General features: G+C 41.5%; 1 long non-coding RNA gene across 1 annotated transcript in view; it reads left to right on the forward strand.

The window, feature by feature from the left end:
• The window catches only part of LOC132834302 (uncharacterized), a 28,560-nt gene extending 19,142 nt beyond the window's left edge, over positions 1 to 9,418 (forward strand). The window contains exons 2-3 of the long non-coding RNA XR_009647165.1: positions 5,882 to 6,127; positions 7,457 to 9,418. This is a non-coding gene — a long non-coding RNA (uncharacterized LOC132834302). The remainder of the gene's footprint in view (positions 1 to 5,881; positions 6,128 to 7,456) is intronic.
• The last annotated feature ends 607 nt before the right edge of the window (positions 9,419 to 10,025 follow it).

A 10,025-nucleotide genomic window follows, 5' to 3' on the forward strand; every position in this document is an offset into this window, starting at 1 on the left:
AACTGTAAGGTGCAATTGGTAATTTGATTAGAGAAAGGAAAATGTATAAGTAGAACTGTCGGAGAGGCAGTAAGAGTTAATTTTATACTTGGTGAAGTTCCAAATCGTTCTTGACATGTAACACACCTGTACAGATTGGGAGACGCGCAGTACCCTGAGGGGAAATTAAGGGCGTGTAAGCGCCACATGTTAATTTTTGCCGTCTTCCGGTGCCGATTTCATGATGTCACCCACTGAGCAAGAAGTGGATTTCCAACAGCAAGTTGTTACCTAAAATAGCACACACCAAATCTTTGATGGGAAAGGTTAGGGAAGGTTAGGAAAGGTTCTTACAGGCTTGAATTCTATTCGGGTCCAGTTTGAGGTCGGAACAAGTTCAGGTGACAGGCCTGAGATGTACTGAGACCGATAGTACGTTGTCCTTTTGTGAATTGCTTTATTTCGGGCCAGTTTCCTTTTATTCAAAACTTTGAAAATTACCGCATTTTTAGACTGAGTCGCAGATTCTAAGCGCAGTATGTTTTCTGGTAAATATCATTTTGAGACCCTATCTTTTTTGGAAGTGAATTCTTGCCATCTGGGAGTTTTGGAAATCAACATTTTAAGGTTCCATCAGTTGCCTTTAGGACCTGAACCAAGACTGTCTAGGCCAGTGGTGCGGACGCTACCACAGCGCATCAAAAAGCTTCACCAACACGGATATGCTGTGATAGCATTCACAGTTAATTATTGCATGTTGGCAACATCGTGAAGTACTTACTGTTGTTGCGCAAGCAAACATTTGAGCTTCAATACGCAAGGAGGACACATAGAAACGAGAAACCGGATTAAAGCAGTTAAACCACACTCAAAACAGACTCAGACTAATATAGCTGTCAGTACACTAGCCCTTTAGTTCGTAGTGGGAGCGTTAGTGGCACTAACAGGTAGCGATATCAGACATCATGCGCAGCTAGCACACTGACAGTGCCAATGCAGCCAGACATAGGATCTGACACTCAGGAGATCATTGCAAATCCTCATGGACTCACAACTAGAACAGTGTGAGGGGAGCACACCTTTTCGCTAACACTAACAATGTTGGGGGAAAGTAATCGTTTCGAGAAAATATTTGAAGGATCTTGCAGTTTGCACAGGAACGACGTTATACTGGATCCAATTGGATGGAGCAAGCAATTGTGCAACCAGTGTGCAATTGCTGTCTTTGGGCTGACAGTTCTGGGTTCAAACCCAACCTGCCTGGCAGTATTCCTTAATTATTACCATCAGCATCCAGGGTGGTGCGGAGATAGTTCCCCAACTTCTGGGGTTGTCCGGAATCAAGTCCTATCTGCCCCGGTGGTTTGTCATAAAATGCCCGAACGGTTGGCTTCCTGAGTGTCAGTGTATTGAGGTATCAGAGCGTTGCCCTACCTCCAGTCTATGTCGACACATTCCAATTTTAATTTGTGATGCAAATGCGGCAGTTGACCCAAATTGTTGAGATGGCAAGTCTATTTGCTGAAGATCCCACAATACCTTCATAAGATGTCGAACAAACAAACAAACAAACAGTCAAAGATGAGCTCAATATTTAGTCAGTACGGCGCAGGGGAACCACTGGGCAAGTTGGACATGCAACAAACCCTACAATGCATGACATCGTTTAGTTACGTGACTCATAGAAGTAAGAGTCCAGTGGTCAACGAAAAGAGAAAGTCATTGATGTGCATTGGTTAACCATTTATAGATTGTTGTTGAATTCTCACTTCAACACTTTTAGACATCTCCTTCACACACTTTTGCCTATGAAGCTTGACTCAGTGATGAGATGCTTGCCGTTGTTTCAAAGTATCTGTTCAAATTGTACTCCCGGGCTAGAGGATATGATTAAAGAAGATGCCCTAGGGCAGTGGTGAGAGAAGATGTTTTGCTGCAGAATCGAGAATTGGTCTGAATCTCCACCTGCCTACTCGGGTGGATGTAAAAATTCCCATTCACGACTTGAAGATGAAGAGGGAGATTTTTTTTAACCCCTGGTGACCCGGTCAACACGCGGCCTTTCGTCAAATCGGATGAACCGACCATCCTCTTATTTGGTGATTCCGGGATATTGCTGCATACAAATTGCTGATTGCAATTGTATCCGTAATAATAGACACTGCGCTTATCCGACTAATTAATTGGCTATAAAACTGTACGAGACAAACCAAAAATCAGGACAAGGTTGTTTACATTTTTTTTTCTAGTTTCATTTCAGTTAGCATTTAAGTGGCCCGTATGGAATCGGGTAACAGCAGTTTGTAAAGTTGCTGACAAGAATAAAAAGGTTTTTTTTGTTTCTCTCGATTCAAAGAATGATGTTTGCCAATGAACCTCAAATACCGCCTGGTGTAGGATGATTTGCAGCTGAACTGTGGGTTTCGCATTGTAACCCAAGATGAATCCTTCAACTAGGATACACTTCTGTGCATGCGCTATAATTATTTTTATTGTGAAGGTGTAACCCAAAGCTTTCACAAAAGGAACTCCTTGCCCGTCAAGTCTGGGACAGCGCTTAGGTGTGTATTGAGGCACAGGATGGATGTGTACCTATGTAAAGCTTGTTGTTTCAAGCCCATATCACATCAGAAACATGTTGAATATGCGTAACTTCTGTATCAATGAAGCATCTATTAAATCTCATTTTAGCAATGCACTTCAAAACTATAATAACGTGAACATATGCATAGTGCACAAGGACAGATCAGACATTGGATGTGCTAAACGTAATGTTTCAGGTCAATGAAAACGTTAAAGTTGCTGCTCTCTGCACGGATGCTGCCTGACCAACTGTGTATTTCAATAACTTCAGATTTACAGCAACGGCGGTATTTTGTTTTTGTGTTACTGTTTCTGAATCGTAGATCGTTTTGAAAGTATGCCTTTTTTTTGCTATCTTAAATTGCAGCCAGATTGCTGAAGGAAGCGGAAATAAATGGCCCAGCATTAGGGATTTTTAAAAATCAATTTAGGACCAATGGATAGATTGTAAAATCCACTTCACTCTGGATTAGAATCTAATATGTGAAGTCCAAAGAATATCAGACTACTCGCTGGTATTTGGAATTAGCTCAACTACTTCATAGCCCTACCCTTGAATTAGGTCAATGCCTGGTCCAAATTATGCTGCTGGTTTCATGTGGGTGCACATTCAAACCAGATCGAATTGATCTGAAAGTGACTCTATAATGGTCATAGAAATATTATTTTGCGTGCGTTCTAGCTTCTATTTTCGATTTCTAATACTTAAGTCACATTGCTTAAGTGATTTGGGGGCTCGGTTTACTTATACCTCTTGTAGTCCCGTTCACAGGAGTATGACATTCGCAGCTGTAGTGTTGTGTGGAAAGCGGCTCTGGTCTCCCATACTGCTGAAACCGGCGCGTAAATTAGTGCAAATAATAGTTTGCACCAATGCCGAGTTATGCAGCATTTTATAGTTTCACACTTTAACTGTCGAATCCAGAGTGTAATACTCAATTTATTCGCTGCAATTTTCTTTTAAAGGATAAGGGAGGGAAAACAACGTGTGAGATATTTACTGAAGTTGCCCCCCTCCCCCCCCCACCACCACCACCACCCCACAAGCCCTTTCTTTGCAGAATATATTCCATGATTACAAAATTAGCAAAATAATTAGTGTGAATGCCTCATGATCTCCTGGCATCGCCATAGAAACATTAGGATGCTATACCGCAATGAATCTCTACGAAGATATTAGAGATGCTCTCAAGATGTTAGTCTCTCAAACCCGTAGTGATTCAGAAGTTATTCAGTCCAGATTCAATTATCTGAATGTGAACTGTCAGAGTTTTTTTCGGAAATTAGAAACTTGAACTTCTTTTTTTCCCTGTGCACTTTAGTGCCAGTGCACGACATTACTCCGCACTTCACGTTTATTGACTATTCTTAATGTTTTCGATTGAATAAAAGCTGCATGGTTATATCATTCTGAAAATTCAGTGTAATTCCTGCAAGACTATTGGTCTAGTGAGTGTCAACAAGGATGTGCCAACATTAGTCAGCACCAAAGCCAATCAGCATTCGTTTTAATGGCTAAAGAAATCCAAATTTCAAGGCTGCATGACTATACTTTATAAGCATACATCTCTTTTATAGCTGTTATAATAATGCCATTTTCATGCTGGCAAGCACACCGCATGAGAGAAACTTCAGTGAAAATAAGCAGTTTTCACAGAAACATCCACAGAATCGGGGAATGAGGTTTAGCCAAAGCAATGAAATTTTATATTATGAAACTGTAATTTTCTTTGTTAAGGCATTGTAAATCACTGTTGTCCTTTGCTGACTATAGCATTCCACATTCTCCATCTAAATTACCTTTCTTTTAAACAAGAAATGAATGCCTGATGTATTAAAATATAATGTCTTATTTAACCATGCTTAATTAATAGCCTTGAAAATAGCTTGCTCCGTTTTAATAATATATTTTGAGTTGCATCTAACTATTTTTGGGGTTACAAAATGGAACCGATCATTTACAGCAGTTCTAATGGTGCAAATTACGCACACAGGAGAAGGGGATATACGTAGTACAGATGCACAAGGAAACTGTCTTGCATTAGCCGTTCACAGCTGTGTTAGTGATACGGATGTTACACTTGGATATAGGAGGGATGCATCATATTATTGATCGCTATCCAAGGGCGCATGTATGGATGCTGGGTGACGGCTTAGCCTGGCGCGATTGCCCTGAGGTTGTGTGGAATGTCAACTAACCCCTACAGGTCCAGGTTTGAATTCCGGCCACTGGGTGAAATGATGAGGGGAAACGTGATGGTCACAGAGTCATATCCCTACAGTAAGGTTTTCCTCAGTGGAAACAATTAGCGAGTAACGGAGGTTTAAAATGTATCGCTGTTTTCGACCCGAAACAATTAATGTTTGCACTGCAACATTCTTCATGTGCGTGCCTCTTCGGCACAGTCCTCTGAAAAGTATGGAAAATCACTTCTAGAGTTACCATGCGTGCACCACAGTACCGAGAAGATAACTGAAGCTGCAAAATAATTTATGCAATAATGACAAGAGGATGATTGACAGCTTAGGGGTATTCACCTCTCACTCAATTAAAATATGTACATTTTTCACATGATTTATTTTGCAGTAACTACCTCTCGTTCAAACTTGTCAGTTTTTTTTAAGTGGCAGTATTATGCAACAGCTTACTGTAATGCTGTGGTAGTCTTTTCCTCAAGTGCATTTCACCATTTTTTTTATGGAACCCATTTACAAATTGTTTACTAAAGATGGTACTTCTGAAACCAAAAGTTAACTTTGAAAAGTCCAAAGATGTGCATCTTTGATTGACCATGGTAAATTGCCTATAGTGTTCAGGGATGTGCAGGCTAGGTGGATTAGCCATGGGAAAAGCGGAGTTCCGGGAAAAGGGTAGGGGCGTGGGTCTGAGTGAGGTGCTCTTCGGACGGTCTGTGGGGACTCAATAGGCCTGTGTAGGGATTCTACCATACTATGAAAAATGGGAAATGAACGCTCCAATACTCAGTAGAATGTCTGTGCACTGATTTTAATTTTCTTTCATTCACATATGGCCACGGTAACACTTATTGCCTAACCCTAGTTGCTCTTGACGAGATGGTGGTGAGCTGCCTTCTTGAACATGTGCTGCAGGTAGACCCACAATGCACCCAGGGATGGAATTAAAGCCTTATGTACAAACCTAACTACAAAAACACCAATGGAAGTTGCGCTAATGGGGATGTTTATTTCATGTATAGGTGCCACGGCATTGTCCACGTCTGACAACACCTGATGTTAAACTTGTTTTTTTGTTTCTCCTCCGCCCCCGCCCCCCACCCCCTGCTGTTTGTTGCACTAGACCTTGAGGATATCGAAAGGCCAAACTTCAACTCGAGTCAACAGATGTGAAGCTGGGAGAGCACAGCAGGTGACACAGCCTCCGAGGAGCAAAAAAAGCAATGTTTCCGACCGAAACTCTTCTTCAGGGCTCAGTGTTCGTTTTCTCAAATTAGAAGGAAATTTGTTCACCAATTAATGTCCTGCAAAGTGTCCTCACTCGTCGTTCGAAGCGTCCTGGCACCGAATGGACGCTGGGGAAGGACTAGTAAGTCAAGGAGTCTGGCAACCTAGAATCCATGCTGAAATAACACTATACAAAGGCGGCATATTTTCACTCGTTTTATTAAACAATCCTTCTTTAATAAGTTGTTAAACTGAAGAGAACGATGAAAATGGGAGCGAGAAAAAAAACATTTTGATGAAAGGAGAGATAGAAAACGTTGCATATAAATAAAACGCCTTTTGCAAACAATTCTTTATGTCATTCACAGAATATCTGGAAAGGAAAACAAAATTGTCAATGCAAATATTTGCCTTCAATATAATCTCGGCAGTTAACTAACCTCTTTGAGCAACTTTTGAGGGATTGGTGACAGGGCAGTCAGTAAGATTGGGCATTCGAGTGCGGGACAGTTGAATGATGCAAGGCAACAAATGAGACGCATTTATTTAGTCAATAAACGTTCCCCCCCCCCCCCCACCCCCTTCACGTCACCATTAATTGCCACATGTTCAACTAAGTTTGCGGTTCTTTGCTTCAGCGCTTCCTCAAGACTGGTAGTATCTCTACCAGGCACCGGGGACATGGAGACAGTCGAAGGCTGTGATCTGAGATCTGTGCCATGACAGAAAGCTATAACAATATAAGTCTGTTGGACATGCCGGCTGGGCTGTCAGTTTTAATTTGTGCATGACCTAGTGGCCGAAAAATGGGAAAGAAGTGGCAGAAAGTGGGACTGAAGGCTAGTATTATTGCTTTGACAGCTTCACTCATCTAGAAGTAACGCAAAATGCAATTTATATTTATACTCCCTGACCTTCTGCTCCAAAAGGAAAGTATCTAATGAAGGGGCATGAAGGCAGAGTAGAAGCAGACTTAAGTTCAGCTGGAATTTGTCTACATTGTTATTCTTCAACTGTTTAATTACAGACGAAATGTAAATCAAACACCAAAGAAGACAACGGAGCCTGAAGTCTTCGCTTTGTTTTATTTTTGGGAAGGGGGTATGTGTACGGGGGAGGGAATAGGCTAGGTAGAACAGGAAGGAATAGGGAGTCCCAGGGATGTTCTGCAGGACGTCTATTGCAACTCCATTATATCGAAAAAAAATCAAGAAACACTCCCGACGTTTGTTTTTTCTTGTTTCATCCCCCGAGACCCTGTCACTGAACTGTGCTGACTTTTCACCGCGCACCAATGGCCAAATATTAGATATTCTGGAAGAACGCCAAAGACAGGCCTGGGTTCACACCAAAAGTAAACACCATCGTGTCTTCTACTTTCATACACACTGAACGCGATTTGCAAGATATGTATTTGCTGACATCATATGTCTCTCTCTCTCCTTAATTCTATCTTCCTTTTAATCCACAGACCCGTGCTTCTGCCGGTCCTGTAATCCTGTGGCATGTGCTGATGACATCACATGATGTCCATTGCCGGCAACATCCAGTTCCCTGCAACTGTCATTTAATGTTGCAAGCAAATGAAAAATGACTGTGAGACTCACTGGCTCCCAGAAGTGACCTTGAGTATTATTAGAATGACCTCCCATCGGTTTGACCAGAAGACCTTTGATATCTGCATGAAGAAAATATACGAGTGAGATGCCTCGTCTACAGATAGAAAGGACAACGATCAGCGAGAATAGCACAAAGCTGAAGCTAAGTTGCAGCTCATTGCTGCCAACATTAAAAAGTAATCACCGTACATAACTTGACTCCCTGCATCCACTGCTCTAAGAATTGTATTTTTTTATGCAAACCATTAGATTTTTGTTTAAGAAACACATTCATTTAAAAGGCCCCGGACTTGTACAGGATGCACACACACAGACACACACACACATCGAGACATACATACACACACACACACACACACAGACACACACACACATAGAGACATACATACACACACACACAGACACACACACATAGAGACATACATACACACACACACACACACACAGACACACACACACATAGAGACATACGTATCGCCCCTGTTAGTTGGAAATGAATCTGACAGTCAATAGAGTTCCATGCATCTCAACGGGCATGCTATTACCAACGTCGTAAAGCCGTAGCCAGGAAAAAGACTGTAAGGGGAAATCACATGTTTTGAGAGGTTAGTTCATTGAGTAGACCAAAGCTTTTCTTAACCAAAAATAGGGTAAGCCGAATTCTGTGATGTAATCAGCTGTTCTCCATTCAATCACGCAGTCTCTTCCTTCCCTAAACAAACTGTTACTACTCTGTTGCAATCAGCTCACACACTCTAACCACGTTCCATGACCAATACGATATCCCGAAAACAAATTCATGAGGATTGATTACGGGAAGGACGGTTAGCGTTACTGCTCTATTTTCACACCCCTGCATCGTCCATCTATGCCCGTCAGTCTCCCCTTCCCTTCACATTTCATACTATTTTTAAAAAAATCTCCCCGCCCGCTTTACCAGATTCCAATCTCTTTCTTCATCTTTAATTCCCCTTTCCTCATGCTTCTGGACTTCTTCTTGGTTTCTTTGCCTTATCCACCAACCGGAAGCGCACCTTACTTTATTTATGCCTTTTGAGGGGATTAAGGAGCCCTCTCCCATTGTCTGTTCTCCTCCAGCGGTGCACCCTGTTAGTAACAATGCAAAGTGCTTGTGGTCTTATGTGAGTTGGTGTTTGTACACAAACGCAGATACCCCTACCTCCAAAATGCACCTATTCGGGATATTTGACACCAGCAAAGTTCTCAATCGCAAGATGAATCTGCGATTGTTCAAATAAAAACAACCATTCCGTTGATTCAGCCAGGGGCTAGCAATTCCCTATAACTGGTGTTTACAGTAACAGTAACGCCAGTTCAACACAATGCATTTTGGTCCGCACGTAGTTATAATTAGCTACATATATGAAGCAAGCATTGGCAGCAGTAAAGGGTCTCTCTTTCTTCTCCTATCCCCACCCACCTCTACATCGGCATCCTACCTCATCCCACTCCCATCCTCCCATTCCCTCCCTCAATATTAGACAAGCTGTTCACTTTCAATCCATATTGAAATGAATACGGATATTGCCATGTACAGATTGCGACCGTGGGATACTTGAGTTGAGCTAATGCCTTTTCCCCAATGTGCATTCGTCAGTATGACAAAATGTTTCCTTTGCATATAGAACGGTGCTACATCGAGATTGTAGTGTGCTGAATTACATGTGTTACAAAGTTGGAAAGAGAGATCTTTCAAAAGGCATTAGATTCAATCCAATCAAATAACATTGTGATTTTCTAAGACCTTCTGTGACAAAATTGAAATCTTAATAAATGAAAACATCAGAACCGTCTATTCATTGGTTTTATAGCTGTTTATTTATTGTTTTTTAATGTTCATTGTTCACATTCATTGTATATAGGGTTCACATTGAGCATAGAGGATGTATATATAGAGAGAGGGAACGGTAAAATGCATACCCTCTATGCATATAGACAGTCAGGTTGTGCAGACTGGCCAGTATAATTTGAAAATTATATTAATCGAAAGTCACCAAATACTTTGAGTCTTAAGCAAGAGGAGCAAGGACATGTATTCCACAATAATTGGGATCAAAGCAACGCTGCTTCTCTGCTTCAGATATTACGAAAACTTTTCAACCAAGAGGCTCGTTAACACCTTAAGGTTCACCTTGGTCCTTATGGTCAATCCGCCAGAAATTGGTAGAATGGGTTCCACAGAAAGTGGCTTGAAAACTATTTTTTTTTGCTTGTCTCAGCGATCTTTTCATCACGTGCCACATCTTTCCAAACAGAAGGTAAAACTCACGTGAAAAGACCAATAAAATATGTACACGAGGATAAGTACCACAACGTAGAGTTGCAACAACTTTCTTGCTTTACTTTTATGAGCATTCTCTGCGGGGGGGGACAAAACTAAAACACCCGCGGATATAAATT

This window comes from Hemiscyllium ocellatum, chromosome 39 (assembly GCF_020745735.1).
Source record: "Hemiscyllium ocellatum isolate sHemOce1 chromosome 39, sHemOce1.pat.X.cur, whole genome shotgun sequence".
NCBI classification, from domain to species: Eukaryota; Metazoa; Chordata; class Chondrichthyes; order Orectolobiformes; family Hemiscylliidae; genus Hemiscyllium; species Hemiscyllium ocellatum.